We start from the raw sequence: 18,826 nt of genomic DNA, 5'->3' as shown, positions 1-18,826 counted from the left end.
GTAACAAATCATGCAGCAGCCACACAAACAGGGTTTTGGGTGAGCTTACACCTCAATCTCACACATTTGGTGGGGCCAGAAATTGTCTTCCCTGGACTTGTGCAGTCAATTTCTCTAGATTTCAGCATCTACAGTCTCTGGTATCTCTATTATAGTCAGATGTTTCAGCAATCTTGAACTTATGTTACTTCCTCGAAGGCAAACATCAGGATACTTGCTAAAGACTGCTCAGTTCTACTCACAGCACTTCAAATAATGAAACAATCCACATATGCAAACAGTCTTATTTGAACAATTATGGACAGACTAATAAGTGTCAAGAAGCATTTGCACCTCATAAGTTCCAACAGAGACCATCTTCAGGAAGCAAGAGTCTGAACATCTCCTGTTGACAGTAATTGTAATTACCATCATCAAATACTCTGCTGCTCTTTTGGTGGAGACTCAGTACGGGCGACAGATTGATTGAGACAAACCAGATAACCATAGTGACTGTAAGATCAGGACAAAAGCTGGGTATTCTGTAATGAGCAAATTGCACTTGAAATTTGACAGACTGCCCCTGATATCGTGTATTTACTATTTCAGCAATATTTGTGTAATGTGAATATATTGCTTGATAAAGCATTCTTTGTTGTTTACATAATTCATTAGATTATATGTCTGAAGTACATGAATGGCATACATCATTGCACCACTGTCATATTTGTGTGTCTCACTAAAGTAAAATCTTTTTTTCTCCCCCAGTTAGTTTTTAGACTTACAAAGCATAACAGTTGTGACAAGTAAGCTTTAAAATGAACCCAAGATGACTACCTGCCTCTTGATGCACAGGACACTTTTTCCTTCACAAGGGAGAAAGATGTTGCAACTAATTTTTAAAAATCATGCTTTATTTTTTGGAAGGTAAAAGAAGGAAGGTTGAGTTTTAAAAAAATGGAAGAAAATAGATGAACTTCATGGGTTCATAAACTGGGCAATAATAACAATAAATTAAAAAAGCAGAAATGGCTGGCTACATCAGAAGGATAGATATGTTTGATTAGACCACAGATAAATGGCTCATACATACTGAATGGATTGAACAATATTTTAAAGCAAATAGAATAGCCGATAAGAAATAAGTGCCAAATTTGTTAAGTACAATTGGAGGACGAGCATACAAATTGTTTGTTTAAAAATTTGACTGTTTTAGCTGAACCTACCAAAATGAACTTTGTTGATATCTTAGACATGATGCAGGAACATTTATAACCAAAACCATTGTTAATTCCAGAAATCTTTCGATATAAGTGAAATCTAAAGGAAGGGGAGTCTATTTCAGCTTTGAATGTATGAATTGAAGACATTGTCATAGCATTATCAGTTCAGCAAAGGGTTTAATGATGCACTGGGAGATCGTAAAGTTTGTGGAATATTAGAAGAAAGCAAAAAAAAGCTTATAACTGAAGCACAATTCACATTTTAAAGAACAGTTGAAATAGCTGTATCAATGGAAACAGCAAACAGAGACAATTAAGTTGCAGTCAGGAATGAAACTAAGGGTGAACAAAACTGCAACACTTATACGGATACATACCTAGCTGAACAAATTGTGTTACTATTGTGCAGGGCCTCATGGCCAGTGCAAAATTAAAGATGAAAGTTGCAGAAAATGCAATAAAGTAGGTCACATGGAAAGAGCATGTCAGGTAGATAAAAATAAATGGACTGCACAGGGAAGTTGATTATTAAAGATGAGATCTCAGAGTACTTGGAGGCATGTAATAAAATAAGCCATAGTCAACATGGTTTCCTCAAGGGAAAATTTTGGTTGACAAATCTGTTGGAATTCTTTGAAGAAATAACAAGCAGGATAGACAAATAGAGAGAGAAAAAAAAATCAAATCAGTTCATGTTGTGTACTTGGATTTTCAGAAAGCCTTTAACAAGATGCCACACATGAAGCTACTTAACAAGCTATGATCCCAAAATATTACAGGAAAGATTCTAGCATGGATAAAGCAGTGGTTGATTCGCAGGAAGCAAATGGTGGGAATAAAGGGTGCCTTTTCTGGTTGGCTGCTGGTGACTAACAGTGTTTCACAGGGGTCTGCATTGGGACTAATTCTTTTAACGTTATACATCAATGATTTGGTTGATGGAATTGATGGTTTTATTGCAAAGTTTGCAGATGATATAAAGATAGGTGGACGGGCAGGGAGTTTTGATGAAGTAGAGAGGCTACAGGAGAATTTAGTCACATTAAGAGAATGGACAAAGAAATGGCAGATAGAATATAATGCTGGAAAGTGAATGGTCATGCACTTTGGTAAAAGAAATGAAAGGGTTGATGACTATCTAAATGAAGAGAAAATACAAAAAAAATGAAGCACCAACAGACTTGGAAGTCCTTGTGCAGGATTCCTTAACTGTTAATTTGAAGGTTAGGTCTTGGTGAAGAAGGCAATGCAATGTTAGCTTTCATTTCAAGAGGACTAGAATATTAAAGTAAGGATATAATGTTGAGACTTTATAAAGCACTAGTGAGGCCTCACTTGGAGTATTGAGAGCAGTTTTGGGTCACTTATCTTACAAAGAATGTGCTGACATTGGAGAGAAATTAATGGAGGTTCATGAAAATGATTCCAGAATTGAATGGCTTGTCATATGAAGAGTGTTTGATGGCCCTGGGCTTGTATTCACTATCATTCAGAAGAATGTGGGGTGATCCCATTGAATTCTATCAAATGGTGAAAGGCCTTGATAGAGTGAATGTGGAGAGGATGTTTCCTACTGTAGGAGAGTCTACCACCAGAGGACACAGCCTCAGAATAGAGGGCCGTCTTTTTAGATTGGAGCTGAGGGGGAATTTCTTTCACCAGAGCAGTGAATTTGTGGAATTTTTGCCATAGGCAGTTTTGTAGGCCAAGTCTTTATGTATATTTAAGTCAAAGTTTGATAGATTTTTGATTGATCAGGGTATGAAGGGATATGGGGAGAAGGTAGAAGATTGGGGTTGAGACTCGATGCGCCAAATGACCTAATTCTTCTCCTATATTTTATGATCTTATGGAAGAGAAAATGATAAAAAGTCAAGCTGCAGTTTCAAATAGAGCATGCTGTTGATGAAATATCTGATGATGATGAGAGTGATACAGGACTGAGTAGCCTTGAGAATCACAGTGTGAAAACTAGCAAAGGGGCAGGCAATATGACTTACACCAGAAGTAAACGGCAAATTAATTAAAATGAAATTGGATATTGCCTGACTGTTTCAGTCATTCCACAAAATGAGTTCTAAAATCATGTACTGAAGCTTGCAGATGTCCAACTAAGAATTTATACTGGTTTATAAAAAAAAGGTAACTGAAATACAAGAACCAACAAGCCACATTAGACTTGTATGTGGTAAAAATAGGATGGTCAGCATTCTGGGCCATGAGTGGCTGAGACAACTACAACTTGTTTGGAGATCCATCCACCACTTGCATGCCACATCCCCTGCAATAGAGTCAAATGAAAGTGAAATAAGAAAGGTACTGGATGACGTTGCCGCAGTTTTCAAGGATGGTATTGGAAAACTCAAACATATCAAGGGTAAAATAGTGTTAAATGAAAATGCCACATCCAAGTTTTACAAAGTCCATCCAGTTCCATATACCATCCATGAAATCGTAGCCAGTAACCAAAACCGCATAGAGGTTGAAAAATTATTTTCAAGGATGAGTGGAGTGCATGGGCAACCCCAGTGATCCCAGTAGCCAAGAAGAATGGGCTTGTCAGGATATGTGGTGAGTTTAAGATCATCATCAACCCAGTACTGAAAGTAGATTAATACGCTCTGCCCAGAACAGAGAATAACAAAGAGCCAAGTGTTGGAAGAGCTACATGCCAATCTTTTAGGCATGATCAAAATACAAGCATTGGCTTGAAGCTTCATCTGGTAACTTGGAATTGGAGAGTAGATCGAGCAGCTTCCCATGCAAAGTTCAGGATGCCAACATATCTAGAAGATTTCAAGAGCAGTGCCTCTTCATCCCTGGAAATGGCCTGCATTGCCCTGGCAGAGGATTAATGTGGATTTTGTCAGATTGTGTCTGATGTCAACACATTGATTAGTTGAGGAGAGCAGAGTCAATTGTTAGAGGGGAAAAAAAGTTTCCAGAGTTGTCAGAGCCATTTCCTGCAGTCCTAGAGTTGACTTCTGTAACCACCACGTATGAGGCCCCCGTACTTGAGACTGTTTCATAGCTAAGCAGAGTGATCTCCCCCCTTGTGTGGAAAGACGTTAGATAGATACTTTATTGATCCTAAAAGAAATAACAGTGCCACAGTGCCATTACAAGTGCACAGATAAACAAATATCAGAAGAGAAGCAAGAAAGAATATAAAATAAGTTACTTCAAACAGTCTAACAGGAGAGGGTCATCACTTCTCCAGCTATAGGTTGACTCATTAGATCTAATGGCTGAGGGAAAGAATGGCCTCATATAGTGCACTTTGGAGCAGCACAGTTGTCTTAGTCTACTATTAAAATTGCTCTTCTGTTCAGCAGAGGATGCGAAATAATGTCAAGAATTGCTAGCATTTTCCATAGGGTCCTTTGCTCTGCCACTGCCTCCAGTTCAACTCCAATAACAGAATCAGCCTTTCTAATCAGTTTATTGAGCCTGTTGGCATCATACAGCACACCACCATTTAGAAGATTGTACTGGAGACAACAGAACATTGTGAAGGAGAGGCCTGCATACTCCAAAGGACCTCAGTCTCCTCAGGAAGTAGAGGTGATTCTGGCCCTTTTTGTACACAGCCTCTGTGTTGGTGCTCCGCTCAAGGCCGTCATCCAGGTGCACCTCCAGGGACTTGTAGGCCCTCACCACATCTGCATCTTCACCATCAATAGTAACAGGGAGCAGTGCAGCCTTAGTCTCCCCAAAGTCCATCACCATCTCCTTTGTCCCACAACAGTAAGAAATCCTCCTCAGTGAGTAAATCTTTAGTCTTGAATGGGACAAGTTAAAATTTACTATGCTGTGCATATCTGTATATAGTAGTTGTATTGTATAACATGAAACACTTTGGTTCCGTCAGCTGCACAAGTTCAGGGAAGACAATCTCCGACCCCGCCAAGCTTGTGAGATTGAGGTGCGAGCCCACCCCAAACCCTATTTGTGTGGATGCTGTGTGAATCTTTATCCTGTTACAATAACAGACAGTACATTGCATACAATTAAAAGATTTGGCTTTATAATTCTTAATTTGACTAAATGGTTAGTAAATAAACAAAGGGCCCATTTTAATGAAACTGTCTCGGACTAAAACGTTGACTGTACTTTTTTTTTCATAGATGCTGCCTGGCCTGCTGCGTTTCTCCAACATTTTGAATGTCTTGCTTGGATTTCTAGAATCTGCAGATTTTCTCTTGTTTGTGATTGGATGTATGCATGGTATATTTGTCATGCCCTGGTTCATATTTTTTACTATTATGCTGTACTGTATTTGATTTTTATGTGGTTCTCTGTAAGCTGCTAGTTTGGGTTACTGTTGAAGATAAAAGATGGGAGAATTGTGTGCCATCCAGTTAGGATGTCCAGGTTAACAGGAGGTTTCTCTGGTGAGGGGCACAAAGGTGGGGCTTGGGGCTTTTGTTAAGGAGATGAAGAGAGAAGATGCTGGGGAGAAAAGGTCGTAGATTCAACCCGGAGCAGGGCCGTGATCCGACGAAGCCCGGGGTGAGATCGAAGGAGGACTGGTGAAAGGAAAACCATGAGCTCCAACTTGTGCACATTAGACCAGAAGAGCGCTCCGTTCACCAGAAGAAGCAGAGTCTCCCAGTGGCCACCCATTTTAATTCCAGTTCCCACTTCCTTGGCAGCAGAGGAGACCATGGACTGACATGTCTGATTGGGAATGAAAAGTAGAATTAAAATTGGCGGACACCAGGAAATGCTGCCTGAAATGGCAGATGGTTCTCGACAAAGCATTCTCCCAATCTATATTGCGTCCCACCAATGTAGCGAAGTCCACACCAGCAACACCAGATGCTGTAGATGACGCCAACAAGCTTGCAGGTGAGTTGTTACCTTACCTGGAAGGACTGATTGGCATCCTGAATGGTAGTGAGGGAGGAGGTGACTATGTAGGTGTAGCACTTGTTCTGCTTGCAGGGATAAGTACCGGAAAGGAGATCAGTGGGAAGGGATGAATGAACAAGGGAGTTACAGAGAAAGTGATACATGTGGGAAGCCGAGAGTGCTGGTAAAGTAAAAATGCATATAATGGTGGAATCCTGTTGGAGATGAAACAAGCTACAGACCACAAGTTATGACATGCTGGATACAGGGGCTCTTGGGCTGATAGGCAAGGTCAAGTGGAACACGATCCCTGTTATGGTGGTGGAAAGATGGGGTGAGGACAAATGTGCTGGAAAAGGAGGTGATGTGGGTGAGAGCAGCATCATTAGTGGTGGAAAGGAAACCCTGTTCTTTGAAGGAGGACAACTCAGATTTTCTTCAATGGAAAGCCTTATTTTGAGAACTGATGTGGTGATGGAGGAGGAACAGAGAAAGGGGAATAGCATCACTACAAGTGATAGTGTAGGAAGAGGTATAGTCGAGTTAGCTTGGAGAGTCAGAAGGTTTATAAAAGATAATCTGTCTCCAGAGATGGTGACAAAGAGATCAAGAAAGAAGAGAGACAGTTGTCAGAAATGGACCACGTAAATTTGAGGGTAGGCTGTAATATGGAGGCAAAGTTAATGAAGTTGATGAGGAAACAGCACCAATGCAGTCATTGATGAGGCGTAGAAAAAGTTGGGGAGCATCACCAGTGCAGACTAGGAATGTGGACTGTTCTACATAGCCAATGAAAAGGCACCCATGCAGAAATGAGAACCATGTAGCTTTGAATCAGAATGTTAATAAATCAGGAAGCAATACGATGAAAGGGCTGCAGTTACCATAGAAACACCTAGACCTACTTTGTTGGTTTCATACCACTTGGGTGCTTTTACAGAAAAGTGCGGGTATGAATGTCATTCAGAGCAGAGAAGTGGAGTTCCATCTTATGTGTTTTTATGTACTGACCTGTATGATTTGCCCCATTTACTTACCAGATGCATGTCCCTAAACCAACATTAATCATTACTTATGCATATTATAGAACTAAAGAACAATAGATTCAGAGGTGCTTCCTAGTAATGAGCCATGCAAGGGGTTATTAGGAGAATTGAAAACAATTTGGTTAGTGAAGAAGGTTTCGAAGAGAAGTAATCAGACAGAAATGCTTAAGGGAAAGAATTCAAGAGCTTAATGCATGGTCAATTGAAGTCTCGTCCACCGCTGCTGGTCAAATGAAATTCAGGAATGCTCAGTGGGCTCGGTTAAGGTTGATGAAAAACGTATTGCTTGTGAAAATACAGGGCAATGTTTCAAAGCAAGGCACAGATACACCCAGAACAATGAAGTTTCAGTCACGTTAATCTATAACCACAGATGATGATGTGAAAAGATTGTACGCGTATTATCAATTGCAGGCTTCTGCTACAAAAGTGTTTTGATGGCTTTTAATGTTTTAAGCATTGTGTTAGAATAAACTTATCTTGAATAAATGGTTAAAAAAACAAAATATTTGGATGAAACTTGGAAACATTTAGATTTTACAATTGTATAATTCCTCTAATGATGGGCAATTTTGCAAAATAATTCTCTTTGTGAATACACAGTCAAGATTTATTACTTCTATTTCTTCCCTGTGGAAGGATCTTGTTAAATTCATCAATTTTGCCTTCAATTTTCACCCTGTCTTTAAATTCTCTTGGTCCATTTCTGACACCTACCTCCTTCTCCCCCCCCCCCCACCCCACATCTCTATCTCTATTTTTGGAGACAAATTGTCTATCAACATCTATTATAACCTACCGATTCCCACATCCATCTTGACTATACTTCTTCCCACCCTGCCCTATCTCTTGTAAAAAAAAAGCTATTCTCTTTTCTCAGTTCCTTTGTCTCCAACACATTTGTTCCCAGGATGAGGCTTTCCTTTCCAGCACATCAGATATGTCCTCCTTCTTCGATGGATGGGTTTTCCCTCACCAGCATCTCCTCCAGTTCCCTGACATCTGCCTTAATAGGGATAGAGTTCCTCTTGTCCTAACCTACCACCCCATGAGCCTATGCATCCAACACATCGTACTCTGCAACATTGGCCATCTTCATAGGGATACTACCAGTGTGACGAGAATACACATATATTAAGATGTTAGCTGGCCTGTGCTGGCACCAGTGGGATCAGCAGTTGGTCTGCCACCTGTCTTCAGGAGAAAGAGAGATAAGGAAAACAATGGAGCAGCATTTGGAGGTGTTAATGAAGGGACGGGAGAGTTTAACGGAAGGAGAGCTGTCAAGATCGGCTCCCCCTTTGAACCCTGAACTGTTTGAAGTGATGGACAGGCGATACCCCAGCAGGGGGATAAAAAGGGACAGGTTCGCTAAGGCAAGACACACACGACACCCCGAGGTAACGAGACCCTGGAAGCGGTGCATCTCCCACAAGTCAGTGGGAAGTTTTGGACGGCTGGTCGCGGGACCAAGCCATAGACACACAGGGTGGAAAGGCACGATCGGCGGGAACCTGGTGTGTGTCCACCCTTGCCTGGGTGCCAGGTTCACCGCAGAGAAACGATCGTATCTAGAAACGGAGGGGTCACGGTCGGTGACCTCAGAAGACATCACAAAGGGCTCGCCCGAAAGCTGACTGCGAAGAATATCGAAGGTCTTTGTGGAAGCCGTTTGAATATTCATTCGTTTTGCTCTCTCTCTCCTTCCCCCCACTGTCCATCTCCCATGGCAGTGATTACTGCGAACTGAACTGAATTCAATTGAACTGAACTTTGCGCCACTTTGAAACTGGTCATTTACCCCTAGACGACGATAGAGCTTGATTGATCCTATTATCTTAATTCTGTGTACATGTGTGTGTATCATTGCTGAACTGTTGCATTTATTATCCTTTTGATTAGAGTACTGTGTTGCTTGTTTCTTTAATAAAACTTTTTTAGTTCTAGTAATCCAGACTCCAACTGAGTGATCCATTTCTGCTGGTTTGGCAACCCAGTTACGGGGTACATAACATAAGGAAACACATCTTTAACATCCCCCCCCACCCATTCTCCTCTTTCTGTAGGGATCATTCCCTCAGTAATTCACTTGTCCATTTGTTCCTCCCCACTATTCTCCCTCTCGGTACTTATCTGTGCAAGGAGCTGAAGTGCTGCACCTGTCCATTCACCTTCATTCAGGCCTCAGTAAGTCCTTCCAGGTGAGGCAACATTTCACCTGCAATTTGGTTGGGGTCATCTTTTGTATTTGGTGCTCCTGATATGGCCTCCCCTACATTGGTAAGACCCATCGTTAATTGTTGAGCACCTCTGCTCCATCTACAAAAGCAGTATTTCCCGCTGGCCAAACATTTTAAATCCTATTCCCATTCTTACACATTCGTCCATGGACTCCTCGTGCCACAATGAGGCCATTCTCAGGGTGGGAATGCAACAGCTCATATTCTGTCTGGGCAGCCTCCAAACTGACAGCATGAACATCGATATCTCTGATACCAAATGTTTTCCTTCCCCCTCCTTCATCTTCTATTTCTCAATCTGGTCTCTTACCTCCTGTCACCTTGCTATCACCTCGTCCTTCTTCCTTTTCATTTCTGCGACTCTTAAGGTCCTTCATGTGATTGCTATACCTACATAAAAAAAAACAACTCACGTAGTTTATAAACTGGAAAACTACCCATCATGGGTTAGAATTGAAGAAGCCTCTCGGCTGAGTGGTGAAATGTCTTCTAGACAATACAGAAAGTCTAGCTGACTGGATTTACTACTGTTTGATAGCCAGTTAGAATGCTCTCCATGGCACATCTGTAAAAATTTGCACCCGTCTTTGGTGATGTACCAAACCTCCTCAAACTCTTGATGAAATACAAATGCTGTCGTGCCTTCTTTATAACTGCAGGGATATGTTGGTCCCAGGATAGTTATAAAATAGTTGCATAACAGCTAAGGTTGGGAATTAGTTATTGAGCAGCAGTTAACCATTAGGAGGGCCAGGCGAAATTGAAAATGAGATGGAATAGCCTAATGACAAAGATTGGGATAAACTCAGTCAAAGAAAAGCTTAAAGCAGAACTACAATGAGAAGTGGGATTAGTTTATGTGGAGTTAACCATTAGTTAAGGGTTGGGAAGTATTTTCTGGATTATCTGCAGTCCCCCAAGCAATAATAGTGGTAATGCAGTGGATGATATACAGCAAATCCAGATATCAGTGGTACATGTGACAAGGGCAATAAAATAAAGCTGAGTTTTAATCCATCCATAGAGGGGGCAAATTAAATTTGCAGTAGCAATATGGAAAACAATTTCAGGGAAGTTAAAAAAAAAATCTGCTGCGTCTTTCAAAATAACCTTCTTAAAAAGAATCAATCATATTGATTAACAATGGAACAGTCTACTTTTGATCTGGTATGTGCAATGAGAAAAAGTTAATTAATAGTCTGGCAGTTAATTAATCTCTAGGATATAAAGTAGTTCTCAGAACAGAATTTTACATCGAGATTCAAACTGATTTCATTCATTCTGAAATTGAGTTTTAAGTATAAATGCAAAGTATGAAGCAAACACATGAATTGGCTATAGTACATTGTGAAACAACATTAAAAATTGCTGTTGTTCCTATCTGTGCCTTGTGGTGCGTCAGATGGCAACCTCACCGTTTCTTTGGTATTTTTGTTTCTTTTTTTTAAAATGAGGCTGAGTTGCTAGCTTGATGCTCAACCCAGTACAGATGGAAAGCACACAAGGAACTAGCCAGATTTAACCCCAGGACTACATGCCTCAAAGTGCAGATACCATCTCACCACCGGCCAGCAAAATCACTAAAAATGTGATGGTATAAAAAAGAATTAACACAAGAAATATGTGCCCAAGAAGCACAACAATCTAACAGGGTAGAAATCCTGTTGCGGCTAAAAAGTTGAATATAATATTCAAAGGAAATGATTTGTAATGTTGACAAATTTGCAGTAAGCTTGAGGATTTAGAAAACATCAGAATTCAGAAGACCAAGAAATTGATAATAGAAAAGCAGAATATAACTGTAACCTAGTTTTCTAGAACTAGTTAAAGAAATTATAAAATGTTCTATAAATGTGTTAAATTAATGGTAAACAACAGCTAATCCCTTACAGATCAGTACTGGAGAAATTATATCAGTGAAAGGGAATATCATCAATCTCCACCAGCACAGATGCACTAAAAAGTCTGTGTGCCCTCTGCTCTACTCACTTTATACTTATGACTGAGGCTAAGCACAGCTCCAAGGCTATTAGTAAATTTGCTGATGACACCACTGTAGTTAGCGGAATCAAAGGTGGCAATGAATCAGCATATAGAAGGGAGATTGAAAATCCGGCTGAGCAATGCCACAACAACAAACTCAATGTTAACAAGACCAAGGAGCTGATTATTGATCAGGAGGAGGAAAAGAGAAGTCCATGATCATGTCCTCATCAGGGAACAGTGGTCGAGATGGTTAGCAACTTAAATTTCTTCAGTGTTTTCATTTCAGAGGGTCAGCTCTGACCCAGCAATTATGAAGCATGGCAGCACCTCTACATATAAAACTTTGACAAACTTCTACAGATATGTGGTGAAGAATACAATGCCTGATTTGATTACAACCTAGTATGGAAGCACCAGGTCCATTGAATGGAAAATCCTAAAAAAAACAGTGAATATGGCTCAGTCCATTAGGGTTAAAGCCCTCCCCATCATTGAGCACATTTACAGGCAGCGCTGTTGCTGGAAAGCAGCATCGATCATCAAGGACTCCAACCACCCTGGCCATACTTTCTTCTCACTGCTCCATCATGAAGGAGGTACATAAGCCTTAGGACCCACGTCACCATGTTCAGGAACAGAATCCTTCAGCCATCAGGCTTTTGAACCAATGAGAATAACTTTTCTTCACCCATCACTGAAGAGTTCCCACAATCTATGGATTCACTTTCTAGTACTCCCCATGTCATACTTATTGCTTATTTTTTCTTATTAGTGTATTTTTTTTCTTTTGCATTTGCACAATTTGATGCCTTTTGACCAGAGGATGTTTGTCTGTCCTGTTGGGTATGGTCTGTTATTAATTCTAGTACGTTTCTAGGATTTACTGAGAATGCCTGCAAGAAAATGAATATCAGGGTTCTATATGGTGACATATATGTACTTTAATAAATATACCTTGAAATTTGAACCTTCACGGAAGATATAGAATGCCGTCCAAAAGTATGTCATACTGTCCCTTGTCCAAAAGAAAGTTGTGGCTATTGAAGGTCAATTGACATCTAAGCAAACACAGTCTTTAGAAAATGACTGCAGGTTGTCATCAGGGCAGCATCAGAGTCACAACCATCTTTTAGATGCATCATCAAAAACATTTTTCCTCTCTGTTTTGGTTATTAGAACTTTGAGAATCTCACCTGTGCCTAGGCTTTGCAATCAAGACTTTTAATGTGAGAATTAATGCAGTTGCAATGTAGGTCCAAAGAACCAAAGATGAAGTAGACATAGCTAGTGTAACACTCAGCTTTCATGTGTTGCTCTCAGGATGACTAAAGGGCACCAATGTTATTGAAGTAATTCAATAGTGCTTTGCAAAGGCAGACATGCTAGTCCACATAACCAAATGCAGAAATTAGACCAGGATTGCAATGATAAGGAACAAGTGGCTAAGGAACTGGTGCAGGGGGCAGGGTTTCAGATTTTAGGATCATTGGGACCTCTTCTGGGGCAGGTGGGACCTGTACAAGAGAGACGGGTTACACTTGAACCACAGGGGGACCAATATCCTTTCAGGGAGGTTAGTTACTGCTATTGGGGAGGCTTTAAACTAGATTTGCAGGGGGATGAGAACCAGAGTGCCAGAGCTGACAGTGTGGCTGGGGTGAAAATAAATGATATTGAAAGTTTAAGCAAATCCACTCATAGAAAGGTTGTGAGTGGTGGTAAAAATCTTCTAAGGTGTATATATTTCAATGCTAGGAGTATTGCAGGGAAGGCGGATGAGTTGAGGACGTGGGTTGACACGTGGAATTATGATGTTGTAGCAATTAGTGAAACTTGGCTACAGGAGGGGCAGGACTGGCAGTTTGATATTCCAGGGTTCCGATGTTTCAGATGTGATCGAGGCAAAGGAATGAAAGGTGGGAGAGTAGCATTGCTTGTTAGGGAAAATATTACAGCAGTGCTCAGGCAGGACAGATTAGAGGGCTTCTCTACTGAGTCCTTATGGGTGGAGCTGAGAAACAGGAAAGGTATGGCCACATTAGTGGGATTGTATTACAGACCACCCAATAGTCAACGAGACTTGGAAGAGCAAATCTGCAGAGAGATAGCAGGCAACTGCAGGAAACAAAGTTGTGGTGGTAGGGGATTTTAATTTTCCATACATTGATTGGGACTCCCATACTGTTAGGGGTCTAGATGGTTTAGAGTTTGTAAAATGTGTTCAGGAAAGTTTTCTAAATCAGTATATAGAGGGACCAACTAGAGGGGATGCAATATTGGATCTCCTGTTAGGAAACAAATTAGGGCAAGTGACAGAAGTCTGTGTAGGGGAGCACTTTGGTTCCAGTGATCATAACACCATTAGTTTCAATTTGATCATGGACAAGGATAGATCTGGTCCTAGGTTTGAGGTTCTGAACTGGAAGAAGGCCAAATTTGAAGAAATGAGAAAGGATCTAAAAAGCGTGGATTAGGACAGGTTGTTCTCTGGCAAAGATGTGATTGGTAGGTGGGAAGCCTTCAAAGGGGAAATTTTGAGAGTGCAGAGTTTGTATGTTCCTGTCAGGATTAAAGGCAAATTGAATAGGAATAAGGAACCTTGGTTCTCAAGGGATATTGCAACTCTGATAAAGAAGAGGGAGTTGTATGAAATGTATAGGAAACAGGGGGTAAATCAGGTGCTTGAGGAGTATAAGTGCAAGAAAATACTTAAGAAAGAAATCAGGAGGGCAAAAAGAAGACATGAGGTTGCCTTGGCAGTCAAAGTGAAGGATGATCCAAAGAGCTTTTACAAGTATATTAAGAGCAAAAGGATTGTAAGGGATAAAATTGGTCCTCTTGAAGATCAGAGTGGTCGGCTTTGTGCGGAACCAAGGGAAATGGGGGAGATCGTAAATAGGTTTTTTGCATCTGTATTTACTAAGGAAGCTGGCATGAAATCTATGGAATTGAGGGAATCAAGTAGTGAGACCATGGAAACTGTACAGATTGAAAAGGAGGTAGTGCCTGCTGTCTTGAGGAAAATTAAAGTGGATAAATCCCCAGGACCTGACAGAGTGTTCCCTCAGACCTTGAAGGAGACTAGTGTTGAAATTGCAGGGGCCCTGGCTGAAATATTTAAAATGTTGCTGTCTACGGGTGAAGTGCCGGAGGATTGGAGAGTGGCTTATGTTGTTCCATTGTTTAAAAAAGGATCGAAAAGTAATCCAGGAAATTATAGGCCGGTGAGTTTAATGTCAGTAGTAGGTAAGTTATTGGAGGGAGTACTAAGAGACAGAATCTACAAGCATTCGGATAGACAGGGGCTTATTAAGGAGAGTCAACATGGCTTTGTGCGTGGTAGGTCATGTTTGATCAATCTTGGAGTTTTTCCAGGAGGTTACAAGGAAAGTGGATGGAGGGAAGGCAATGGATATTGTCTACATGGACTTCAGTAAGGCCTTTGACAATGTCCCGCATGGGAGGTTAGTTAGGAAAATTCAGTTGCTAGGTATACATGGAGAGGTGTTAAATTGGATTAGACATTGGCTCGATGGAAGAAGCCAGAGAGTGGTGGTAGAGAATTGCTTCTCTGAGTGGAGGCCTGTGACTAGTGGTGTGCCACAGGGATCAGTGCTGGGTCCATTGTTATTTGTCATCTATATCAATGATCTGGATGATAATGTAGTAAATTGGATCAGCAAGTTTGCTGATGATACAAAGATTGGAGGTGTAGTAGACAGTGAGGAAGGTTTTCAGAGCCTGCAGAGGGACTTGGACCAGCTGGAAAAATGGGCTGAAAAATGGCAGATGGAGTTTAATACTGACAAGTGTGAGGTATTGCACGTTGGAAGGACAAACCAACGTAAAACATACAGGGTTAATGGTAAGGCACTGAGGAGTGCAGTGGAACAGAGGGATCTGGGAATACAGATACAAAATTCCCTAAAAGTGTCATCACAGGTAGATAGGGTCGGAAAGAGAGCTTTTGGTACATTGGCCTTTATTAATCGAAGTATTGAGTATAAGAGCTGGAATGTTATGATGAAGTTGTATAAGGCATTGATGAGGCCGAATCTGGAGTGTTGTGTTCAGTTTTGGTCACCAAATTACAGGAACGATATAAATAAGGTTGAAAGAGTGCAGAGAGGGTTTACAAGGATGTTGCCGGGACTTGAGAAACTCAGTTACAGAGAAAGGTTGAATAGGTTAGGACTTTATTCCCTGGAGCATAGAAGAATGAGGGGAGATTTGATAGAGATATATAAAATTATGATGGGTATAGATAGAGCGAATGCAAGCAGGCTTTTACCACTGAGGCAAGGGGAGAAAAAAACCAGAGGACATGGGTTAAGGGTGAGGGGGGAAAAGTTTAAAGGGAACATTAGGGGGGCTTCTTCACACAGAGAGTGGTGGGAGTATGGAATGAGCTGCCAGACGAGGTGGTAAATGCGGGTTCTTTTTTAATATTTAAGAATAAATTGGACAGATACATGGATGGGAGGAATATGGAGGGATATGGTCCGTGTGCAGGTCAGTGGGACTAGGCAGAAAATGGTTCGGCACAGCCAAGAAGGGCCAAAGGGCCTGTTTCTGTGCTGTAGTTTCTATGGTTCTATGATAAAGGAAGGTGGGAATATGGTACTTCAATTTCTGGAATGAAGCAAACCAATTTGGAAATTGACCACAGAAAGGAAATTGATTTCTGCAGCACAACACTTGAAAGAACAAAGTTATTCAATTGAATTCAGGGACTGTTTCAGGTATATGCACTAATTTGAACATATTTGACCTATTTCAACAGTCTGGATAGTGAACTTTAACTTCTACTAAATGAGTGCTTCTTGCCAGGCGTATTGAATACTAGGAAGCTTGTTTAGCACCTGACTAGAAGCTGTTGTATGCTGAATTTCTAGACCAATCATTCTGGCTTACCATTGACATAGAAATGTTTCTCATTAGTGTTTTACTGAAAGCTGAACTGGCTGTGTTACCACAGAAATGATCTGAGAGATTTAGTTTTTTTTTTGACAGACAGGGAAACAAAAATAAATCTGAATCAAGTCATAACATGTTGTTTTGCAGCAACAGTACAGTTCAAGATACAGTAAAAATTGTTACATTACAGAATAGTGCAAAACAACAATGTGGTGTTTATGGACTTTTCAGAAATCTGATGGCAGAGATGAACAGGGCATTCTTAAAATTGAAAGTGTAGGGCCTCAGGCTCCTGTACCTCCTGCCATATGGTAGTTACATGAAGGAAAGATGACCCAGGTAGTAAGGGTCTTTTGGAGCCACCTTTGTGAGGCTCTACTTATTGAAGATGTCCTCAACAGGAGGAAGGGTTGTGCCTGTGATAAAACTGACTGTCTGCACTCCTTTGTAATCTCTTACAATCCAAAGCATTGGAGGTTTCATACAAAGCTGTGATGCACACAGTCACAATATTCTCCATTGTACTTCTGTAGAAATTTGTTGGAGTCTTTGGTGATATACCAAATATCCTCAAACTCCTAATGATATGGAGCCTTTATGGTTATATTAATATGTTGGGCCCAGGATAGACCTCCTCCGATGTTGACCAGACACCTGAAGTGCTCACCTTTCCACCGCTGAGCCCTCATTAATGATGGTTGTGTGTCCCCATCTTTCCTTTCCTGAGACCGCAAGGAATTCCTCAGTTTTGCTGACGTGTGCGAGGTTGTTGTTGTGACACTACTCAGCCAACTGATCTATTACTAACAGTGGTGTCATCTGTAAATTTATAGTGCTTGAGCTGTGCATAGCCACATAGTCAGGAGTGTAGTTAGAGCAGAGAGCAGTAGGCTAAGCACACATCCTTGAGGTGTGCCTCTGTTGCTTGTCAGTGAGGACAAGGTGTTATTACTGATCCACACTAACTATGTTCTCTTGATAATAGAATCAAGGATTCAGTTGCAGAATGAGGTATAGCAGCCCATTTTTTTTAGCATGATAATTAGTGGTGAGGATTTGATCATGTTGAATGCTAAAATGTAAATGATAAGCAGCACACTTGTATATGTTTTAGTATTATATAGTTGCTTCACAGGCAAGCAGAGAGTCAATAACATCCTGCCCCTATTGTGGCAGGAGCAAATTAAAGCAGGTCCACATCCTGTCTCAGACAAGAGTCAATTCTAGACTCAACCAATTTAGAACATTTCATCACAATAGATGTGAGTGGTACTTGCCCAGGCAGATTTATCACTTTCTTGTATTCAGTTGCGGAGAGAAAAATTCTTTAGATTTTCAGTTAGGGAGAAGTTTGTAAATAAAACCCATGAAAAAATATAGGGGAACAAAGAAATGAAAGCAATGAAACACATCATTATCTGAAATATATCACTGCCTTCTTGTATGACATGGGTGGTAAGCAAACAAAAACTTTCCACTGATTCACAGTACATATGACAATAGTAAACCAATGCCAAGGTTCGATCACAGCTTAATCCTACCCACATTTATAAAATCAGTAATTCCTGCTTTATGTACTTTGGTTATAGGATAGACCTTGAAATTGTGAGCTGAGAAAATATAACAAAGAAGTGTGCATGTTGTTAATCATTCGCTTTAGCTCATTGAGAAGTGTAAAGTAACAAATGACAACAGTACTTATTCTTAACATAGAGTGAAGAATTTCAAACAATGCCTATTTATCACACTGCTCCCCTATAGCATTCATGGCATTGAAGTCTGATTGTGATTAATCTCGCACTGTGTTCAATCTGAAATAACGCACAACTTTAGTCACAGTTTAATGACTCTTGTAGTCAAGTCAGTAGAATGGATCAAAGCCATTGACTGAATTCTTTGATAACAGTCAAGCAAGTGCTGTGCTAGTTTTATTTATACAGTCCCATTCATGACCATATGAATGGTTTTGACAGTGAAGCCACTGATGAGGTGGCATTCATCACTTGTGTTACCTGATGGCTGTATACCTGGAAACAATGAACTTGGCACTTTTTGATAATAAATAGTTATACAGCACAGACTCGACAACCCAACCATCAATGTGTTTACACTAATCCTAGAGTAAACCCATTTTATTCCCTCCATATTGATATCAATATTATGGAACAATCACGTATAAAGGCAACTTACAGTGCCTAATTAATCTAACTCCCTTGTCGATTTCATTGGCATCAACGGAGTTGAAGTTTACTCTTGTAGAACAAGGTGCAGCTGCAATTAAAAATGGGCATTTTGCATATGCAATGGAGAATAATTTACAGTGTAGTCAGATAGCAAGTCTAATGACAAAGAGGCTTCAGATTGTTTCTAGCCGTTAGCTTTAAACAAGGGAACAATAGCATATGAAAAGTGACTTCATGAATTTCAAGCAACACACATAAAAGTTGCTGGTGAATGCAGCAGGCCAGGAAGCATCTCTAGGAAGAGGTACAATTGACGTTTCGGGCCGAGACCCTTCCCATGTTTGCATTTCATGAATTTCAGTCAGGATACCAACACTCTGGGAAATGAAAAAGGTCTA

The sequence above is a fragment of the Mobula hypostoma genome, chromosome 2 (genome assembly GCF_963921235.1).
Source record: "Mobula hypostoma chromosome 2, sMobHyp1.1, whole genome shotgun sequence".
In the NCBI taxonomy this organism is placed as follows: domain Eukaryota; kingdom Metazoa; phylum Chordata; class Chondrichthyes; order Myliobatiformes; family Myliobatidae; genus Mobula; species Mobula hypostoma.
Note: the sequence above shows the minus strand (reverse complement) of the source record.